The 22,741-nt window shown below is 41.2% G+C and overlaps 1 protein-coding gene across 1 annotated transcript in view; it reads right to left on the bottom strand.

The window, feature by feature from the left end:
• Positions 1–22,741, bottom strand: part of LOC126162641 (zinc finger CCHC domain-containing protein 24-like) — a 177,104-nt gene that overhangs the window by 135,262 nt on the left and 19,101 nt on the right. The window lies entirely within an intron of this gene.

The raw sequence follows: 22,741 nt of genomic DNA, 5'->3' as shown, positions 1-22,741 counted from the left end.
AACAGTTATAACACTAAAGTTACATTCTATGGAAACAATTTTGTATTAAATTATAGTTTCCTTGCGAAAAATTCAGTGCTTACTTACGTGATAAGCGTGGAGAGGTATATAACACATTTAATTTCTTTATTCCTTTAGTTGTACGTTAAAATTGAAATCACTCCCAGGAAACTAAGGCATGTGGCGAACGAAAGCAGTACTGTAACTAGAAGCGTTTGTTATTTGTAGCTAATGACGTATGTGAAATTTTGATGTATAGTCTTAATCGAACATATTTGCTTCAAATGTTTTCCCTGTCAAGATGAGTCAGCCAAGCTTTTACTACGACACATCATTTGGTATTCAGTTATACGCTTTGCTGTTGCAATAACCAAAGTACATTACACAGCATTCAACAATCTGCCTAGCTTTCTCTATAAAAATATAGATTGAGTTGGAAAGTTAAGAAATATGTGTTGTAGCTGGAAGCCTCTGAATCGTCTCAACAATAATTACGATTATTTAGATGTACATTAAGCGAACTTTATAAAGAAAATTAGCTCTCTATTTAAAAAAATAATTGATGATGAATGTGCAGTTACAAAGGGCAGTGGTAGCTGACAGTAGTGGTGGGGACTGATTGGTAACCTGCTAAGACTAGCCCAGAAAGGCTAAGTTGCAAACTGGGTGTCTAATGTAATGCAAAGTGCATCGTTGCAAAATGTAGTGTGACGGTAGCTAACATTACCTAATACTGGAATCAAAATGGCTCATTATAGATTTTAGGTAATAGTCTTTCTTGTTGCAAATAATCAAATAATAGAAGTCTGCCTATCTAAGTATCAACCTGTAAGAAGAGGGAAGAAATGTTAAATTTTAATGCGCCTTTTATGCCGATGTAATTAAGGATAGAGGACGGAGAGAAGTTCTGCTGGAGCAGAGCAGTAAGTACTGTACGAAAAGCACGGAGAACGTAAATCAGAAGGTTAGAAAGGGGCACTGATCCCTTTCCTGCCAGAAGTGACTCGAGTGTCATAACAACTAAGATCATGTAAATAGTCTTCACGGGTTTGCCGCCGGATCACGTTGTGCAAATTCCACAATATTTTCTCGGAGCAACTGTACAACATCTTCAGGTGGTTCAACCTTGCTGGTGGCTAGGTATTGGATTGATTATAATACTAGTATCATCTGCAAAAAGTACCAGTTCTGTTTGACGAATGTTAAGATAAAGGTCATTCACATACATAAGGAATAGGGGTGGACCCAAAATCGAACCTTAAGGGACTTTCTTCGTGATTTCGCTTATGTTACTGATATATTTTTCCTTTCAACGATGTTTGAATTATTCAACACACCATTTTGCATTCTGTTTGTTAAATATAATTTAAACCTGTTGTGTGTAAAGCCATCATTTCCATAAACTCACTGTTTTCCAAGAGACTAACACTGCCTATCCAATCAAATGCCTTGGAAAGACCACAAAAAAACTGGCGATATTTTACAACTGAAGGCTTGTAGTATCTGGTGAATGAATGTATAGATAGCATTCACAGTCGAGTAAACCTTCTGGAATCCAACCTGTGATATGCAAAGTAAATAGTTCCTACTTAAATGTGATACTTCTTTTAAGTACATTACTTTTTTGAATATTTAAAAAAAAAGTGCCAATAAGGAAATTGGACAATATCTTTCTTGTCACCTTTCTTATAAACAGTATTAACAACTGCACACTTTAATCTGTCTGGAAAAATTTGCTGTGTGAATGATGCATTACATATATCACTAAGGACATTACTTATTAAGGTACAACAACCTTTCAGAATTCTCTCTGAATTCCATCAACACTATATGAGCTTTCGATTTGTAGAATTTTTATAATCTATTAATTTCAGTGAAGGATGCTGAAACTACTTCAAATTGTGTAAAGCAGTTTAGTGGCACAACATTTTTAATATGTTCTCTTGTTTCTTGAATTAAAGGATTCAGTCTTACTTTTGCTAATACATTTAGAAAGTGAATGTTAAAAATACTTGTAACTTCTCAATTATTAGTCACTGCATTGTCATTTAATTTAATTGTTGTGATATCTTATACACTGACAGGATGTCTTGTATCCTGTTTGACAATATGCCATATAGTTTTAATATTTTTATCTGCATTATTAATTTCTGTCAGGGCACACGCATTTCTATACATTTTAAGACTTTCGTTAAAATTTTACAGTATGTTTTGTAGACTGCAAGTAACGTCGGATCTTGACTTGCTCTTGCCGCTACATAAATTTCCCTTATACGAAATATTAATCCCTTTAGTTACTCATGGCTTACTCGAATTTTTTTGGATTTTCTGTATAACTTTTTGGGGAAACTACACGCAAAGGTTGACACAAATGTTGCTATGGAATATATGAATTACACATTAGCATCTCTTTCTACTAAAATGTATCTCATCCCATGCCACCTCTTTTACCTTGTTGTTAAAACACCTGTCCACTAATCTTATTAATACGCTTCACTGCTTTGTATGAATATACTTCAGAGATGCATGGTGCCAGATTGTTTATTCCCATAAATTGTGCATCCTTGATCAGATAGTCCATTAATAATTGGGAACACATTAATTGCTTCAGCCTGAGCACTGCTGTAAAAATGTTAACAACCTTGTTAAACTTGAGTTGGGAAATAATGATAGCTCAATACTGTATCTAGATTTCTTCATAAATAGCTGAAAGTTTTCTAGAGGGAATCTATAGATTTTACAATTACTAGAGAAGTATTCTTCAGTAACAACTCACAAGCACATGCTTCCAGGTTCTGATCTACACAAAAACTGCAGAGCAGGTTCTAACGTTCCGTCAAAGACGAGGCCATTGGGAGCGGAGCACGAAGTCGAACTACAGAAAGATGAGGCAGGGAATCGGTTCTGTTAGTTTCAAAGGAACCATATTGGCAAGCAGTTAAGCGATTTATGGAAACAATACAAATTGTATATTTTGTATCGCACAGCTTACAAACACTGTCTTTTAAATAAGCCGAATGAGATTCCCACTCTTTGGACAGCGATTGTCCCTTACTACGTTTCACTGGAAACGGGATTTGTAGCTTCCTTTCTTATTAGGTTGATGAACAACATGGCGCAATGGTAGCACACCGGACTCGCATTCGGGAGGGCGACGGTTCAATCACGCGTCTGGCCATCCTGATTTAGGTTTTCCGTGATTTCCCTAAATCACTCCAGGCAAATGCTGGGATGGTTCCTTTGAAAGGGCACGGCCGACTTCCTTCCCCATCCTTCCCTAATCCGATGAGACCGATGATCTTGCTGTTTGGTCTCCTCCCCCAAACAACCCAACCCAACAACATGGCTCGATACCTGTTTCTCTATTTCTTTCCCTTGTTAAGCACGTATCGTCATCATCGTACTCCTCACGTACATTCTCCGCACTATCGAGCGTATGGGCACCACACATTACACTGACTTATCTGGCTAATATTTCATCTGCCACTTCAGTCTTACTCTGGGGAATTGCTTGTGTTACTTTCTGATAATGGTTCAAATGCCTCTGAGCACTATGGACTTAACATCTGAGGTCAACAGTCCCCTAGAACTTAGAACTACTTAAACCTTACTAACCTAAGGACATCACACACATCCATGCTCGAGGCAACATTCGAACCTGCGACCGTAGCGGTTGCGCGGCTCCAGACTGAACGCGCATAGGACCGCTCGGCCACACCGGCCGGCGTTACTTTCTGTCAAAATGTCAACTTCGGCAGCTCTTATTGTAGATATGGCGCTGTTGTGAGTTACTCGTCGACTAAGCAACTTCGTTCCGTAGCCTCATGCTGTGCTCACCATTGCATACCTTCAATTCCGCCCCTAGATGCCATTAGCAGCCAATATTGTGTTTGCATAGTAGACAATAAGTGGCGAGTTGTATGCCGTAAACATCATTGGCCTATTGCGACCCCGCACTCAAGGGGTTCCTTGTGAGTCACAGAGGGCGCTAATTACGTAAGCACAGGTACTCGTGTAGCAGCAAAGTAAATTAAATAAAACGATGAGAGACATGAAAAATTACAAATGAGAAATAACAAATGAGGGTATTGATGAGGTCCCTTCAAGTGTTGCTACTGTTTAATTTTCTGACTATGAACTTATTATATGTCAGTCATGGTAGAAAGCAACCTAAGGCAGTTTTATTTGTTTCGGAGAGTACAGACGAAAATAGACAACATACAAGGTTATTTTACCCGCGAAATGAAAATATTCATTATGCATAGGTTTCATTGCTAGGTAAATTATCTTAAAATTCCACAGCATAGTTTGCAGTTTGAAAATTTTTTTATTGATATTGTTCCCTCTGCGTAACCTGCAAGTCTTAGTCTATTATTTTATGAATTATAACTACTGACATACACAATCTACCCAGAATAAAATTTTCACTCTGCAGCGTAATGTGCGCCGAGATGAAACTTCATGTCAGATTAAAACTGTATGCCGGACCGAGACTCGAACTAAGGACCTTTGCCTTTTGCGGGCAATTCTCTACCGACTTTATTTTGCGATTTTGTTCGTTATCGTTCGTTGCTATTGGTCGTAGCGGACGTCACATGTCATCCGTTGAAGTTCGTTGTTGATCCCTTCACTCAGTTTTTTTATTACAGAGACCAGGCAGCTCTCTGACTGAACACGCTGAGCTACCGTGCCGGCACCCCCTGAGCCACCCAAGGACGACGGACGATTCCTCCCCACAGCTTCAATTCTGTCAGTACCTCGTCTCCTACCTCCAGCGAACATTGCCGAACTAGCACTCCTGGAAGAAAGGCTATTGCGGAGACATGGCTTAGCCACAGCCTGGGCAATGTTTCCAACTATTTCCAAGTATTTCACTCGTTGGAATCGAAGCTGTGGCGAGTGGTCGTTGGTCGTGCCTGGGTAGCTCATCGGTTTGAGCACTTTTCCACAAAAAGGCAAAGGTCCCGAGTTAGAGTCTCGCTCCGGCATACAGTTTTAATCTGCCACGAAGTTTCGTACACAATTTAACTAATAAATATTTACTAATAATAAAATTTTATTAATGCTTTCTATTAATTTTGTAATTGAAGAAAATAGTGACATAAGTAAAATGATAAAAAGTGTCAGGCTTCAAGAAACGTAATAGGAAGTATGTTCCTCAATGTTTCATATTTTATTGATGTTTTTGTAGTTTCATCATTCTCTGAACTTTCAGTTTGTGCTTTTGAACATTTCCAAACACTCACTCACATGTTTAATTAGCGTAATCTCTCACAGTATAGCAAGGAACTATAAAGGATTAAAGTTTTTACAACAGTGCAGCCAAATTGCACATTTTGACATAGGCGTTGAGTCTCAGGTGACTAACAAACATGGTTATACAATTTCATTCGATACCGTTTTGTTCTCACGTGCTGATAGACCACTGAATATTCGAAGTCTATTTAATTTAAAACGACGACAAGAGTGGCTGATTATTTTGAGATATTATTTAATAAACAGTGGGTAAAGAAAAACCGTACCATTGTCTATATTTCTATATTGGTCGTTACAGTTAAGACACCTGACAGCCAATCGCCTAAAGTGTATCAAGTAGGAGGGCTTGTATTAAACCGTGAGCCATATGATAACTAATACAAACATAATTGTCACTTTCAAGGATAATGTGCTACCTTCATGTTTGTCATTGCATTGCACTCCATTGGTCACAGATGGTGATAACTAGTAGCAGCTGAAAGGTGTACACCATTTATGGTAATCAGCACATTGTTCGACAAAGCGTCTTGGAGAAAGGACTCAGTTGTTTGCGGTATGCTCGCACAAAATAGGAGAATTATATTAAGACGAGTACAAAGTTAGTTGGTACTTTGCCAAAGGGAGCGTGCCTGAGCCAACCTGTGATTCCCTCTGAGCTAAAACGTGGAAAAGCGCCAAGAAGAGCCAGTAGGCCCTTCCCAGCTATTTCTCAAATTCTGGACGACCGTCAGATTGAATTCAAACATAGCTATTTCCAAATATTTCTCAAATTCTGAACGGCTGTCAATTTAGAAGAGACAGAATGACTTGTTACTAGGTTAAATCAGCTGAGTACGTTTTCGAACGCTTATTATACGAGGAGATTTCAAAAAGTATGTTATACATTATTATGGTAGGCCCAATAATTTGTATTGAGCGCTGCTCTACACATCAAATTGATGCAGATACATGACATTATTTTTCAACATATTCAACAACGGTCAGAACGTTCCACCAGTTGTTCAGTTCCTGGACCACAGAAATCCGCTCCTTGGCCACACAGCCATTCGAGAACTGCTGTGTGAGCGTCCTCAACGCTGAAAACTCTGCGATTGCTGCGAATCATTTCCCCGATTGTCATGATACTGTCGTCTGTGGTCGCTGTCGATGGCCATTCTTCCCGACCAGCGTCAATCTTGCAACCTTGGTCAAACTTCTGGCATTGTTCTCTACTGCTGGACGCAACATTGTATTTGGTCCATACACAGGCAGGATTTCGCTCTGAATCCTTGTGCAGTTTAGACGTTTTGCTCACAAGAATCGTACTGTCCCACGCACTTCTGCTCTGGAGTACGTTTTCAGTTACCGTGCCATTTCACTTTCACACTGTAACGCACCTGTTATATCCACTGCAGTAGAACTCTGTTTTTAGCAATCCCAGAACACGTACTCTCTTCTTACTACGCGCCATTTTTGTTGCTCAGTGATCTTAGTTTGGGACGACTTGTCTAACTTACTTTTTGAAGCCCTCTAGTAGTTTGAACTATGTGGCATGATACAGAATTTTGACGTTCGGATTACTGATTTCAAATCACGAATCTAGGTAAAACAATGTTGTATTTGTGTAATTTCTGTAAGACAGTGAAATATCCACATGCTTCTGACCGATTCGTTTTAGCCACTAAAAATATCGAGGCTCTTACGGCCATGGAAAAAGACTGTGTTCACCGTGAGAATTATCAACCGTCATCGTAAGATCAGATTCCACGTGTTTTCCGGATTGTCGGGTGATATTCAATGGTTTAATCGAGTTGTAGCACATGCTGTGCCACGCTTGCGCCTAGCGAAGCCACTGCTTCTGTGTCTGTTCAGCAGAATGACGCCATAAGAGAGTAATGCTGATCAGCCAGGTAAGTGGGTGCCATGGCACAAGAACACGTATCCAGTAGGGAAGAAGAGACACTCTGTGCGCAAAAGACGCTGCCCAGCACTTCTGACGGTCGGGGCTGACACATTACAGCAGTGACAGGTTTTCTGGAAGAGCTGTTCAGGCAGGAAAGCAAGGCAAAAGAAGCCATGATTTTCCAACGATTACGTCCGGCAGCTACAAGTCATGACTGCTGCCATTTGTGAAACGTTAGCAACCCCAGCTTTTATACCGGATGGTCCATTGATAGTGACCGGGCCAAATATCTCACGAAATAAGCATCAAACGAAAAAACTACAAAGAACGAAACTAGTCTAGCTTGAAGGGGGAAACCAGATGGCACTATGGTTGGCCCGCTAGATGGCGCTGCCATAGGTCAAACGGATATCAACTGAGTTTTTAAAATAGGAACCCCCATTTTTTATTACATATTCGTGTAGTACGTAACGAAATATGAATGTTTTAGCTGGACCACTTTTTTCGCTTTGTGATAGATGGCACTGTAATAGTCACAAACGTATAAGTACATGGTATCACGTAACATTCCGCCAGTGCGAACGGTATTTGCTTCGTGATACGTTACCGTGGAAAAATGGACCGTTTAACAATTACGTGAAAGGTTGATATCGTGTTGATGTATGGCTATTGTGATCAAAATGCCCAACGGGCGTGTGCTATGTATGCTGCTTGGTATCCTGGACAACATCATCCAAGTGTGCGTACAGTTCGCCGGATAGTTACGTTATTTAAGGAAACAGGACGTGTTCAGCCACTTGTGAAACTTCAAACACAACCTGCAACATATGATGATGCCCAAGTAGGTGTTTCAGCTGCTGTCGCGGCTAATCCGCACATCAGTAGCAGACAAATTGCGCGAGAATCGGGAATCTCATTCGGTGTTGAGAATGCTACATCAACATCAAATGCAGCTGTACCATATTTCTATGCACCAGGAATTGTATGGTGACGACTTTGAACGTCGTGTACAGTTCTGCCACTGGGCACAAGAGAAATTACGGGACGATGGCAGATTTTTTGCACGCATTCTATTTAGCGACGAAGCGTCGTCCACCAACAGCGGTAACGTAAACCGGCATAATATGCACTATTGGGCAACGGTAAATCCACGATGGCTGCGACAAGTCGAACATCAGCGACCTTGTCGGGTTAATGTATGGTGCGGCATTATGGGAGGAAGGATAATTGGCCCTCATTTTATCGATGGCAATCTAAATGGTGCAATGTACGCTGATTACCTGCGTAATGTTCTACCGATGTTACTACAAGATGTTTTCACTGCATGACAGAATGGCGATGTACTTACAACATAATGGATGTCCGGCACATAGCTCGCGTGCGGTTGAAGCGGTACTGAATAGCATATTTCAGGACAGGTGTATTGGCCGTCGAAGCACCATACCATGGCCCGCACGTTCACCGGATCTGACGTCCCCGGATTTCTTTCTGTGGGGAAAGCTGAAGGATATTTGCTATCGTGATCCACCGACAACGCCTGACAACATGCGTCAGCGCATTGTCAATGCATGTGCGAACATTAGGGAAGGTGAACTACTCGCTGTTGAGAGGAATGTCGTTACACGTATTGCCAAACGCATTGAGGTTGCCGGACATCATTTTGAGCATTTATTGCATTAATGTGGTATTTAGAGGTAATCACACTGTAATAGCATGCGTTCTCAGAAATGATAAGTTCACAGAGGTACATGTACCACATTAGAACAACCGAAATAAAATGTTCAAACGTACCTACGTTCTGTATTTTAATTTAAAAAACCTACCTGTTACCAACTGTTCGTCTAAAATTTTGAGCGATATGTTTGTGATTATTGCAGCGCCATCTGTCACAAAGCGAAAAAAGTGGTTCAACTAAAACATTCATATTTCTTTACGAACTACACGAATATGTAATAAAAATGGGGGTCCCCATTTTTAAAAAACGCAATTGATATCCGTTTGACCTATGGCAGCACCATCTAGCGGGCCAACCATAGCACCGACAGGTTTCCCCCTTCAAGCTAGACAAATTTCGTTCTTTCTAGTTTTTTCGTTTGACATTTATTTCGTGAGATATTTGGCCCGGTCGCGATCAATGGACCACCCTGTATATCACTTAGACTCTCAATCTCAGGTGTGGTCAATATGCTCACTTACGCAGTATGCACCAGTCTCCTAGTACGAGAAGAGCACCATGTCCGCTCGCAGAGTGACATGAACCAGCAAACTATCACCGGCCAGCACTGCCGCCGTTAGATGCAGGCCGCTGCCTGAGCTGATCGGAATGTTGTCGACCTGGCGCCTTCCCACTGTCGGGCCACCGGCTGGGTGACTCCATCGGCTGACAGCCACCTTTCTGGTGGGTCCTGGGTTCGATTCCGGACTTTCTAACAGCCCAGCCACTACTGCCAGAGCGCGCACACTGTCACTGTTGCTGTCCGCCGCCCAGTGCCGGCACACGCCAAGCTGGAGGCCGACTTCACCAGCAGGTTCCGTTGTCTGTCGTGTACCTTAATTTAATGGTACTCTCGAAGTTCACGAGGAGTGGAGGAAGAAAGTTATTCCTATCTTGAAAGGCAAGTACGTGGTTAAAAGCATCTTTTCAGAAGGAGGAGTCAACGTCTTTTTCCATCTCACAAAGTCGACCAAATCCTGACGAAAGCGGTTGGGTGGAGAGATTTCACGAATCAGTTTATGCTGAGAGCTGCAGGTTTCTATCGCCTATAGCGTTAGGAATCGCGTTCGACGGAGCAGAATGATGCCAATTAGTTGTTATCTTGCACCTAATCTAAATTAAAAGATAAAGGCATAACAATTATTATTATTATTTTCGATTATTCCCATTTAAAAAGAGCGTTTGAACTTGAATTCCTTTATGATGATTGTTTATGTTTTATCTGAGCCCAGATTTTCTTCATGTGTTCACTGTGTTGTTTCTTTCGCTCCGCTGTCTATTTGCATCCTGGTCACTTCTGTGTTGTGGTGTCAAATTTATATTTTTTGATGATGTTCCTGAATTCAGTTCTATTTTCTGCATCGTTTACTGTTATGTGTGCTTGTCTGAGGTCCTCTTCAACTTCTTTTATCCATTTTGTTTTTCCTCTGCTTGATTTGATGACTTTAAGAATTCGCTTTGAAATTCTGTTTTCATTCATCCTGTGGATATGTCCGTAGAACTGCTTTCTTTTTTCCTTATTGTATCCATAATATTGTCTGTGTATTTACATAATTCTGATGTTGGTCTCTTCTTCCAGATTCCTTGCTCTTGTATCGGGCCAAAAATTTTCCTGAGAATTTTTCTTTCTTGTTTCTCTATTTCTTTGATTTTAGTTTGCCCACCTATTGTGTTGTTTCAGATGCATACAGTGCCTCCGGAAGTGGGACAGTGTTGTAGTGCCTCAATTTTGCGTTAATGGATATCGATTTTTTGTTGTAATAGTTCCACGTGAGTTTATATGCTTTCTGTAGTTTTTTTATTCTTTCCTTATTGGCCTTTAGGTTGATCCCTGATGGCTGGATGATTTCTCCCAGGTACTTAAAATGTGGCACTTGTACGATTTTCCCATGGTTTTTCACAATAGGCAAAGGCATAACAATCTTCTATTTTTATTTATTTTTTACTTTCTCCGTACAGGCCAATTCCAGCATACTCGTGGCGACTAACTCCCCTCCAGACGCGCCACAACATTCCCTTCCGGACTGCAATCAGACTCCGTCATCAGCACCAACCGTTTGGTATCCTCTACTGCAGAAGAACCTACTCTAGATTTGTCGGTGCACCACAGTCTTCAGTTATATGCCTAACTCTTGCTCCTACAAGTCGTACAATGACATCTTTCATCAGATGGTTGTCAAGGTCGTTTATTAGCTCTCGGAATCCAATAAACTACTTCCCTAGAGCATCCACCATCCATTCGTCTGGCTGTATGCCCTGCCCAACTCTAACTCATTCCCAGTACAATCGTAATCACGATTTCTACTCCAGGTTGTTGCCTGAACTATTTTTTTGTTTTCTCTCCCTCCCAGTCGCTCCATTCCTCACTGAACAACCCTCAGTTTTTGAACGATTAGCGCATTAAAAGTCCTTGTGGCACTGCAGTAAGACACACAGTGCTTGTACGTTTTTCTTTTCAGGCGCAGCGGAAACTTTGTTTTGTTGATCCCAAATCGCTTACGAAAGCACTCCAGGCCAGTTGTACTGTTCTAGATATTTCATTTCACGTCAATCCTGTCATTGACCTGAATACATCGCCACTGTAAGCAAGAATCGGGCGAGTATAATCTACCACTGGCAGTGATTTAATTGAATAAAATGAGATGTATAATGTGATAAAAAAACTTACTTATTTCATTAGTTGCATACATAGTAACAATATTAATTAACTATTTAGTTAACAGTTACTGATACCACTTACCCAAAAATGAAGTGTATGAGCGATTTTGTTCTGGAAGTTTCAATACGCTGTTATTATTAACCTTACAACTTACTTCTTTTTCTGTAGCGTTTGTCCCGCCTCGTGAGAGAGTCCGTTTGTTCGGTAGTGGGCCATGTCTGGATGAAGATTAACAGTCGTTGTGCAGAGTATCAGCAGATCACTGTCTTCGCCATTCGCTGGGTCTTTTTTCCATGACTTCTACTGTTTATACTGCGTCTGGAATAGTGTCATGCTCTGCCTGCAGCACATGTCCAAACCATCGCAGACGGCTTTCTCGAATTTCTTCTGGATCGGTGCGACCCCAAAATGTTTCCTGACAGTGTCATTCGAAACGTGATCCTGTCGAATGATGCCAACTGTCCATCTAAGCATTTTAGTCTCCATGACCCCCAATCGTCGTTCTGCCTCTTTCGTAGCTAGCCAACACTCGGGGCTGTAGACAGTAGCCGGAGGGATGACAGTCCGGTAGATCTTTGAATACGAGGATCACAGGTGACTCTTGTTGTCGTTCGGCCCTTTATCCAGGCTGCCTGCGTCCTTACGTTGATCTCCTCTGTAAGTTCGTCATTGCTAGAGACGGTAAAACCGAGACACTTGGTCGATCTTGGTAGATCTACTCTTGGTAGATCTTCTCCGTCAACGTTTATGGCCCCAGCTTCTCTTGGATCTGGTCTCATGTACTCATATTTATTTCTACCGAGCCACAGACCATATCGCGCAAGTCGGTTGTTCCACTCTTGTATTTGCCACTGAGGATCAAACTTGTTCTCCGCAGCCAACGTGACATCATCGCCATAGAGGTGTGTCCATGGTAGGGGCATGTGCAGGTCTGATGTGACAGTGCTCATCATAAGAATGAACAGCAGTGTTGATAACGCCGACTCGCGGTGGGGTACTTCTGAAATGCGAAAGTCATTGAATGCTCCTGCGGCCGCTTGGACGTAGCTCTTGGTTTCAACGCACAAAAGCCGTAGCCAGTTAACGAGGTACTCTGGACAGCCATGTTCCATATCAAGTAATGTGGTAACCGGTAGAACGCCTTTCTCGAGGCTCGTTCTTAACGCGATATTTTTCAACCAGCAGCCGTGAGCATGGATTGCGTCACTTGAGTCACAAATTTTCATAGATCCAGCTTTGTTCCTTGTGATGTGAGTTAGCTCGCGAGTCCTTTTGTCGAGAATGTGTTTAAAGATCTTCATCGCGTGGCTCAGTAATTTCATTGGGCGATAGTTAGAAAACTCATCAGGACTTCATTTCTTTTTGATGGTCGGTACAGTGATGCTCCGCTGCCGATCTGTTGGTAACCTACCTTCTTTGATGATCTGGTTGAAACAAATCTATTAGCTAACCTGCCACATTCCACTGTTGAGAACACCGTGAGTCTGCCAGGACGCATCCAGGTCAGTGGCTTTCCCCCTCTTTATCTCCTTCCTGTATAGCACTACTGTATAGCAATGCTGATGTAGTTGAGTCTGAAACATCCCCTTAGAAAAATTATAAATTACTGTGCTGGTAAACTTCTTCGTTATTTGATACAGAGACAGCCGAGTAAAACTGAACGTACTCATACATTTCTCTCTTTACTTATTCTGATCATCAATAAACTGACACAATATTTTTAGCGCAACGCAATCTGACTTTCAATAATCCCTACAAAAGAATGGCCGTGACTAAGAATAACCTATACCTTTCATGAATCACTCGGCTCACAAAAATCTTCGTTACTCGAGCTACTGCAGTACAAGGAGCGCCAATACTGCCAGCTAAATAAAAGATTCTAACTACGGAAGGCACTAACTACTGACAGGCAGAGTTAGCAAATGAAAGATTTCGATAGAGAACAGACAATGTATTTACCTTAATAATGTTCAAAAGTATATATATATATATATATATATATATATATATATATATATATATCAGTTCATGATATCCAGTCTTACAAATTTCCTCTTACTGACGGACACACGTCCATATCGTCCGCTCTCAAAACTCTGGCATCTCTCTCTCCACTTCCACCACTGCTCACTGCTGGCGGCTCACCTCCAACTGCGCAACGCTACGCGCTGTTCACATCCAACTGCCCAACACTACAATGGCGAACATTACAACAATGCCAACCAGCCACAGACTGCCCACAGCAGTCAGTGATTTTCGTACAGAGTGCTACGTGGCGCTACCATCATAAAAACCTTAACAGTCTACTTACAAGCCGTACATTCAGTTCTTCTTTTTTTATTCTCTTTGCTATTATATTTGAAAACCTACTTTTACACGTGCAAGTTGTGGAGAATAGAATCGAAATTCTCAAGACGTCATCCGATAATAATGGATACTCGCGAAGAACTTTTAATCAAAATGTTGTGGATGCTCTCCAGTATTATTATATTTCAGCACCCGATTTTCGGTTTACAAGGCCATCGCCAGACTTAACTGATTGTCATTGTCAAAGAGGATACAATACTAGTGAACACCTCAGCAAAAGATATTATACATGGAAAGTGAGGTGCAAAGTTTACCTCCATGGCAAATACAGAGTAAATGTCATGTTTGACAGTACAATGGTAGCATAATTGAAAGTTTTACAGTAAATAAATGTAAAGGAAACCAACCAAAAAGAACATTAACACTAGACACACAGAAAACTGTATGTACGTGTGCGAAAATGAGATAAAAGCGGAGGAGAGCAACATTACCAATCACACTCAACACAAGAGTAGATGAACGTGTGGTTACAACCAGTAATAACCTATACAACAATTGAAATTAAATTAACAATGACAATCAGAATTAACAGAAGCCAAGAGTACTGAAAAATAGTTTAAAGTGTTATAATACATGGAAAGTGATTCAGAAAGAGAGTGAAAGATAGAAGTGACAGTTGTAACGGGGAACATGTAAGCTAAATTATATATTAGTGGTATTAAGAATTTCTCTCACTTTAGGGAAGACGTACATATAACAGAATAACTGAATGTATGTAGTTCATAGACAATCACAAAATTATTTCTTTATCATAATGTACAAGGTGAGCACAAAGTCTTGCCCTGATTATAACAATTTATTACAGAATAACCGTTTGACATAACATTTGATGCTGTTACATAGATCAGCGTTACTAGCACTATCAAAGCCCATTCGGGGGGGGGGGGGGGGTGGCGGGAGTACTCCATCTTTCTGTAAAATTATCCATGGTTGATATTCTTCTAACTGTGGGGCTTTGATAGTGTGTGATTTCCTGGATGAAACATTTCCGGATCGATAGGCTGGAAGGAACGGTCCAACACACTGTCCACCCCACTATCCAGACATTACGCCCCTTGACTTTTTTTTCTGGGGCTATATGAAGGACAGAGTCTTCGTCACACCAGTTGCTGACGTCGACGAACTGAAGGCTAGGATACAAGCTGCTGTGGGTACTGTGACAGAACACATGTTACGAAACACCTGGCGGGAACTGGAATACCGCCTCGACATTCTCCGAACTACCAAGGGAGCACACGCTGAGGTTTACTGACGTAAGTGGTCATAAAAAAAACTAGTAACACTAACCTAGTAACGGCATCAAATGTAAATTATTATGTTAAACGGTTATTCTGTAATAAATTGTTATAATCAGGCAAGACTTTGTGCTCACCCTATACTTTGAGTAGTGTGTCTACAGAATTCGAGAGATGTCTGTTATAAGGCAAGTTTGATGATTTTTCAAATCAGGACAATAGCTGCTAATAGAAGGAAGTTCCTTAATGGATTTCTAGCGGGAAAAAACATCCGAGCCGACGAGCTCGTGGAAGGTGGGTATATGACAGAAAATGTGCGGCAGCAGCATCAACAGCCTGGATGCGCATCGCCGAAAATATATATAGTGTACGGAATAGTCAAGAGGAGGCATTATCCAGAATTACACGTTAAATGGCTGATAACGACGATATAAGAAATGTTAACACAAGACTGAGTCATAATGAAATCCTTTTGCTTTTTACCAATCAGAATATTTCGGTCCACGAGTAGAGAGTAATTACACACAAGTTGGCAATATCTGATCTAGAGTAACCTAAAATATCAGAACAACCTTTAGGTTACAACACACTGCTATAGATAACATATCTCAAGTGGATTTAGATGCTACACTATAACGCGTCCGAATTGCAGAAGCTGCAGGCAGTGCAGGTGTGATGAACTTCATTGACGCTTAGGGTGAAGATACTGTAGAAATTTAAAGTCTGCTCCGTCGTGTCACCACAATCAATATAAGAGTTATTTTTGTTGTCTGTTGCAATGAAATTGGTTCTTTGGTTTATGAGAGATGTTTGTTGATGCTAGGCAATCGCCATTCAGAGTACTTTATAATTCATACGCTTTTGGCCATCGAATGCTCCATAATAAATCGAAACTAAGTTCTAAAATTATGTAGTGAGTAATAGCCACCATTCGGGCTCTGTTTTGTAGGCCAAGGTCCACCTGAAAGAACAGTGCCTCGAGGTCTCACGGGCCAGTAAACAGAAAACTTGGAACAAACAAGAGCGTAAAACATTCTCCTCAGTTCAACGGCGTGCTCCGCAGCACAGCCACCTCGACGTGTTTGCCGCAACTTTTAGAATATTGAAAAATGATACATATGTGTGGTAAAGCGCAGAACATATGGTATATTTCAGATACGTTATTAAGAAATTTGTACTTATTAATGAACGCTGTTGTTTAAAGCATCACAGAGAGCAGAAAACCATAAACGTAACTAGATTTTCTTGCTTGTTGGAAAGCCGTACAGTAGTTAGAACCACTGAGTCGTCTTTTGAAACAGTTAAAATTCTTCGTCGAAGCAACGTAAACTAGAATTTAACGTCCAGTCAACGACGAGGTTATTAAAGATGGAGCATAAACTAGGATCTGGGAAGGATGATGAATAAAATCAACGATACTCTATCGAAGGAACCATTCCACCATTCAACTTAAGCGATTTGAGGACACAAAGAAAAGTCTACGTCTGAACTATCAGGCGGAATTGAATCGTCCTCCTCCCAAATGCCAATGCCTCCGCAACATCACTCCACCTCGTTTTGTGTTTCTTGTCAATGTCTGTCAAAGTTGAGTATTATGTTTCCTTATGGCTTTCTTTTGTGCTAAGGTTATATCTATTGGCGGAAAATTTTATGGTTTCTAATGGCAGTACGTTTTGTGTTGATGTAATTAATCAAATTATTTGCCTATGTAATACCGTCGCAGTTGTGTAACTGGATTCGTCATTTCCTGTCAGACTGGACACAGTTTGTAGTTACTGATGGGAAACAGAAGTGATATCTGGCGTTCCCTAAGAAAGCGTTATGGCCCCTCTGCTATACAGCGTGTTTCCATAAGGCGTGCAAAAATTTAACAGGACTTAGAAAATTTTTGGAAATTTGTGGTAAGGTCTTATGGGACCAAACTGCTGAGGTCATCGGTCCCTAAGCTTACGCACTACCTAGTCTAACGTAACCTAACTTACGCTAAGGACAACACACACACCCATGCCCGAGGGAGGACTCGAACCTCCGACGGGGGCAACCACGCGGACCGCGACAAGGCGCCTCAGACCGCTCGGCTACCACGCGCGGCTAACAGGACGACGGAGAAACCAGCTTAAGGAGACAACAGGAATAAAATCACATTACTGTGTACTTTTTTTATTTAGTTCAAATGGTTCAAATGGCTCTAAGTACAGGGTGATTCAAAAAGAATACCACAACTTTAAAAATGTGTATTTAATGAAAGAAACATAATATAACCTTCTGTTATACATCATTACAAAGAGTATTTAAAAAAGTTTTTTTTCACTCAAAAACAAGTTCAGAGATGTTCAATATGGCCCCCTCCAGACACTCGAGCAATATCAACCCGATACTCCAACTCGTTCCACACTCTCTGTAGCATATCAGGCGTAACAGTTTGGATAGCTGCTGTTATTTCTCGTTTCAAATCATCAATGGTGGCTGGGAGAGGTGGTCGAAACACCATATCCTTAACATACCCCCATAAGAAAAAATCGCAGGGGGTAAGATCAGGGCTTCTTGGAGGCCAGTGATGAAGTGCTCTGTCACGGGCTGCCTGGCGGCCAATCCATCGCCTCGGGTAGTTGACGTTCAGGTAGTTACGGACAGATAAGTGCCAATGTGGTGGCGCTCCATCCTGCTGAAATATGAATTGTTGTGCTTCTTGTTCGAGCTGAAGGAACAGCCAATTCTCTAACATCTCCAGATACTGTAGTCCAGTTACAGTAGCACCTTCGAAGAAAAAGGGACCAAAAACTTTATTGGCTGAAATGGCACAGAAAACCTTCACCTTAGGCGAGTCACGTTCATACTGAGTTGTTTCCCGCGGATTCTCGTCGATTCACTTCTGCCGTACTCAATAACACAAAAAGCTTTCTGTTGAGCGGTCGCCATCTTAGCATCAACTGACGCTGACGCCTAGTCAACAGCGCCTCAAGCGAACAAATGTACAACTAAATGAAACTTTATAGCTCCCTTAATTCGCCGACAGATAGTCCTTAGCTCTGCCTTTTGTCGTTGCAGAGTTTTAAATTCCTAAAGTTGTGGTATTCTTTTTGAATCACCCTGTACTATGGGACTTAACATCTGAGGCCATCAGTCCCCTAAACTTAGAACTACTTAAACCTAACTAACCTAAGGCCTTCACACACATCCATGCCCGAGGCAGGATTCGAACCTGCGACCGTGGCAGCTGCGTGGTTCCGGACTGAAGCACCTAGAACCTCTCGGTCACTGCGGCCGGCTTATTTAGCTAATTACAGGTAACTGCAGATACCATAATTGACACAATGGCCGTACTGTTTGTACTGTATCTTACAAAACGTGCTGAAACTAATGGTCATCAACCTCAATGCAAGCATGACATCAGCGAACAAGATTCTGACGCCCCCTGACAAATATCCTTGATGTGTTTCGAATCACACCACAGGCAGCTACAATTCTGGCAGCTGATTCCATCTCTGCATCCACTGGGATCACACACACAAGTGACTTTAGCTATCAAAAATAGTTCAAATGGCTCTGAGCACTATGGGACTTAACATCTGCGGTCGTCAGTCCCCTAGAACTTAGAACTACTTAAACCTAACTACCCTAAGGACATCACACACATCCATGCCCGAGGCAGGATTCGAACCTGCGACCGCAGCAGTCGCGCGGTTCCGCACTGAGCGCCTAGAACCGCTAGACCACCGCGGCCGGCCTTTAGCTATCCCCCTAGGAAATAATCTAGGGGATTCAGGTCCATATCATCTCACGAACAGCCAGTGTACGTTCTCCAACAACTCAGGTAGAACTCTTTGCACGAACTCAAGTACGGGCGGCCGCCCAGACGACCAGGTAGAAGATATAGTCCAATGAGATTGTCCTCCTTATTTCCTTGCAGGAAATAAAGAATAAACAGCACAGTAGGTTTAAACTTGTACGCATGTTAGCTGTACATAAGCTAGAAAACAGCAATGATAGACAACGGTTGACAAGTTTACTTTCATATCTCCTTAAGCTGGCTTCTCTGACCCCAGTTTGCCTACCTCAATTTGTTCAGTGGAGCATCCACTATGTCCAGTTGAATTTTTGCACGCTCTTAAGAAAACACCCTGTACAAACGATTTAGGTGACAATCTGAGTTGTCCTCTTAGGCTGTTTACAGATGAAGCTGTCGTTTACCTTCTAGTAAACTCATCAGAAGATGAAAACCAACTGCAAAATGATTTAGACAAGGTATCTGTACAGCCTGAAAAGTGGCAATTGACCCTAAATAATGGAAAGTGTGCAGTTATTCAAAAGCGAACATAAAAGAATCCGTTAAACTTCAGTTACACGATAAATAATACAAACTGGAGGGTTGTCGAGTCAATCAAATACCTTGGGATTACAATTACGAACAAATCAAATTGAGGAATTTCAGCCGGCCGAAGTGGTCGAGCGGTTCTAGGCGCTACAGTCTGGAACCGCGCGACCGCTACGGTCGCAGGTTCGAATCCTGCCTCGGGCATGGATGTGTGTGATGTCCTTAGGTTAGTTAGGTTTAAGTAGTTCTAAGTTCTAGGGGACCGATGACCTCAGCAGTTAAGCCCCATAGTACTCAGAGCCATTTGAGGAATTTCATGAGAAAGGCAGTAAGTCAAAACAAATCTTTTTTTCAGATTTTTTACCGAAAAGTAGTGACATATGTCACCAGTGGCAAGAAGTGGTAGAATGTCAGAGTTGTGAGCAGTTACTTTCTTACAAACGACGCAAGATGACACTTGTAGTAACATCACGTGAGCCGCCATGGATATGGGGGTAAGTCAACAAGCCACCGAGTTACCAGCTTTTATGGAATGTGGTCGAATTAAGTCGGGTGATGCTGAGGGAATTAGATTAGAAAATGAGACACTTAAAGTAGTAAATGAGTTTTGCTAGTTGGGGAGCAAAATAACTGATGATGGTCGAAGTAGAGAGGATATAAAATGTAGACTGGCAATGGCAAGGAAAGTGTTTCTGAAGAACAAAAATTTGTTAACATCGAGTATAGATTTTAGTGTCAGGAAGTCGTTTCTAAAAGTATTTGTATGGAGTGTAGCCATGTATGGAAGTGAAACATGGATGGTAAATAGTTTGGACAAGAAGAGAATAAAAGCTTTCGAAATGTGGTGCTACAGAAGAATGCTGTAGATGAGATGGGTAGATCACGTAACTAATGAGGAGGTATTGAATAGAATAGGGGAGAAGAGGAGTTTGTGTCACAACTTGCCAAGAAGAAGGGACCGGTTGGTAGGGCGTGTTCGCGTGTTCTGAGGCATAAAGGGATCACAAATTTAGTATTGGAGGGCAGCTTGGAGGGTAAAAATCGTAGAGGGAGACCAAGAGATGAATACACTAAGCAGATTCAGAAGGATGTAGGTTGCAGTAAGTACTGGGAGATGAAGAAGCTTGCACAGGACAGAGTGGCATGGAGAGCTGCATCAAACCAGTCTCAGGACTGAAGACCACAACAACAACAACAACAACTCTATGACCAACCGTCCATTATTGTGTTGTTGATTCAATAGTAACGGTCCTAGGACGTGTTAATACGACAAAATGCCTCCCAAACGTGTTCCATACAAACTGGCAAATCATATTTTCTCACTGCAATGAAATTTACTTGATCACATTCGGTAGTAACGCCTAGCTTTGTGTTTTGTCATGACGTAACCGATTTGTATACTTCCTTCGTTCAGGCTGTTTGGAAATGCAAATGTAACTGCCGCACTTTTGAAGAGAATGACGTACGAAAGATGCACTCAGAGTTTTGGAAGTAAAGTTGGATAAGTCAAGGTAATTTTCTTTTTGGTTTAATCAACATATTTGAGATAAAACCAAGAAGGCTTTATAATATCGACGATCCTGCTTTGAGCAGAAGACAGATATCTGTCACGTACTTTTTGCATCGAAAAGGTGGGCACGTTCAAGCGTGTGCGAAGACATTTAAAGACGTCTTAAGAATATCACAAAGAAGTGTTTTCACTTTGATTGAAAGAAAGAAAGGGGACCACTGTTTTGCAAATCAGAGGGGTAAGAATCCGTAACACCAGGCCAAAAAAGTGAAAGTACACTGAACATAACAGAGAGCTCATAAACACTCACATTTTCTCATTTCCTACAGAGGAACGATAGTATTCACAGCACAAATCTTCAAAACAATATTTGAGTCCTGATCTTAATATCCAGAGAATGCATCGCGCCCTTACGAAAGCATACCCTCAATCAGACCCCAACTAGCGATAAGCTGTCCATGATAGAAATTCGTTCAGTGAAATGGAAACCTGGAGGAAACACAATATTTTGAAAAAGAGTAAATCTGTCAAGGACATTCCTGAAGTTCGATTTTGGACTACATGAACATCAAATATCATGCATTTTACCGCAATCCTTATACATCATAATTATATTTCTCATACAAATGTTAATCTGGTGTTTCCGAACCATTTTGTAAATACAACTTCGTATTTCGTAGTGTCACAACAGTTATTCTGCTCTTCCTGTCAAATTTGCTTTTCATGAGTGACTCCCACCCCATGTCAACACCTCAGCTGGCCTCATCATACAGAAAATGTCGTAGGGAAGGCGAACCAATGACTCTGTTTTAATGACAGAATACTTAGAAGATGCAAAATGTCCACTAAAGAGACTGTCTACTCTACGCTTCGCTTTTTCGACTTCTGATGGAGCATTGCCGTGTGTATGGCATCCTTACCAGATGGGATTGACGGAGGACGTCGAAAAAGTCTTTGCAAGTGCAGCTAGTTTTTAAATGTCGCGAAATAAGGGAGAGAGTATCACGGATGAGTTAGAATGACAATCATTAAAACAACGGAGTTATTATTATTATTATTATTATTCTGCTGCGCCTCTTCTGAATGTGAAACTAAACAGCTGCCAATTTGCTGTTGCCATTGGGAGGAAGTGTTTGTGGAACAAACGAACAGTAGCATCTGTGCATAGCATTGTGAGATGGGTATTCTAAAACAAGGTTACACCTTGCACAAATTATCATTTTATCCTCCATGAATTCTTTTACCGAATAGTAGCATTTGTCACACAGAATCTGCTGTAAGCTTATTTTTAGAATGTCTGACTTCATTTTAAATATGTTTTTATCCATTAATTTATTGTACCTATTTCATCCCTATATATTGTCTGGTTCGTACGTTTAATTTAAATTGGTATACTGGTAGCACACAAATCTGTTTGTGTGTCATGCTGTGAGTATGACTAAAATGATTCTCCCCATATAACATTTGTATGCTGTGCAGGAATATTGTAATTTCGTAATCATATGCGGAGGGAACACTTACGATCTATAATTTCCGAAATATTGGGCGACAAGATTCTTTTTGTTATTCAGTACACGTCACATATCCTTCAATTTTCTACTGCAACTTCAGTATTCGAGATACGCTGTTTGAATTTCTCCATAAAACTATACCGCACCTAGCGACAGATTCAAAACAACTGCGATGTGTTATTTTGCCATTAAAACTGCTACACACGAAGAGGACGAGCCACAGACGCGAAATTTAACCGACGGGAAGAAGAAGCTGTGATATGCAAATGAATAGCTATTCAGAGCATTCACA

This window comes from Schistocerca cancellata, chromosome 2 (genome assembly GCF_023864275.1).
Source record: "Schistocerca cancellata isolate TAMUIC-IGC-003103 chromosome 2, iqSchCanc2.1, whole genome shotgun sequence".
Classification (NCBI taxonomy): domain Eukaryota; kingdom Metazoa; phylum Arthropoda; class Insecta; order Orthoptera; family Acrididae; genus Schistocerca; species Schistocerca cancellata.
Note: the sequence above shows the minus strand (reverse complement) of the source record. Positions and strands in the feature narration are given on the sequence as shown.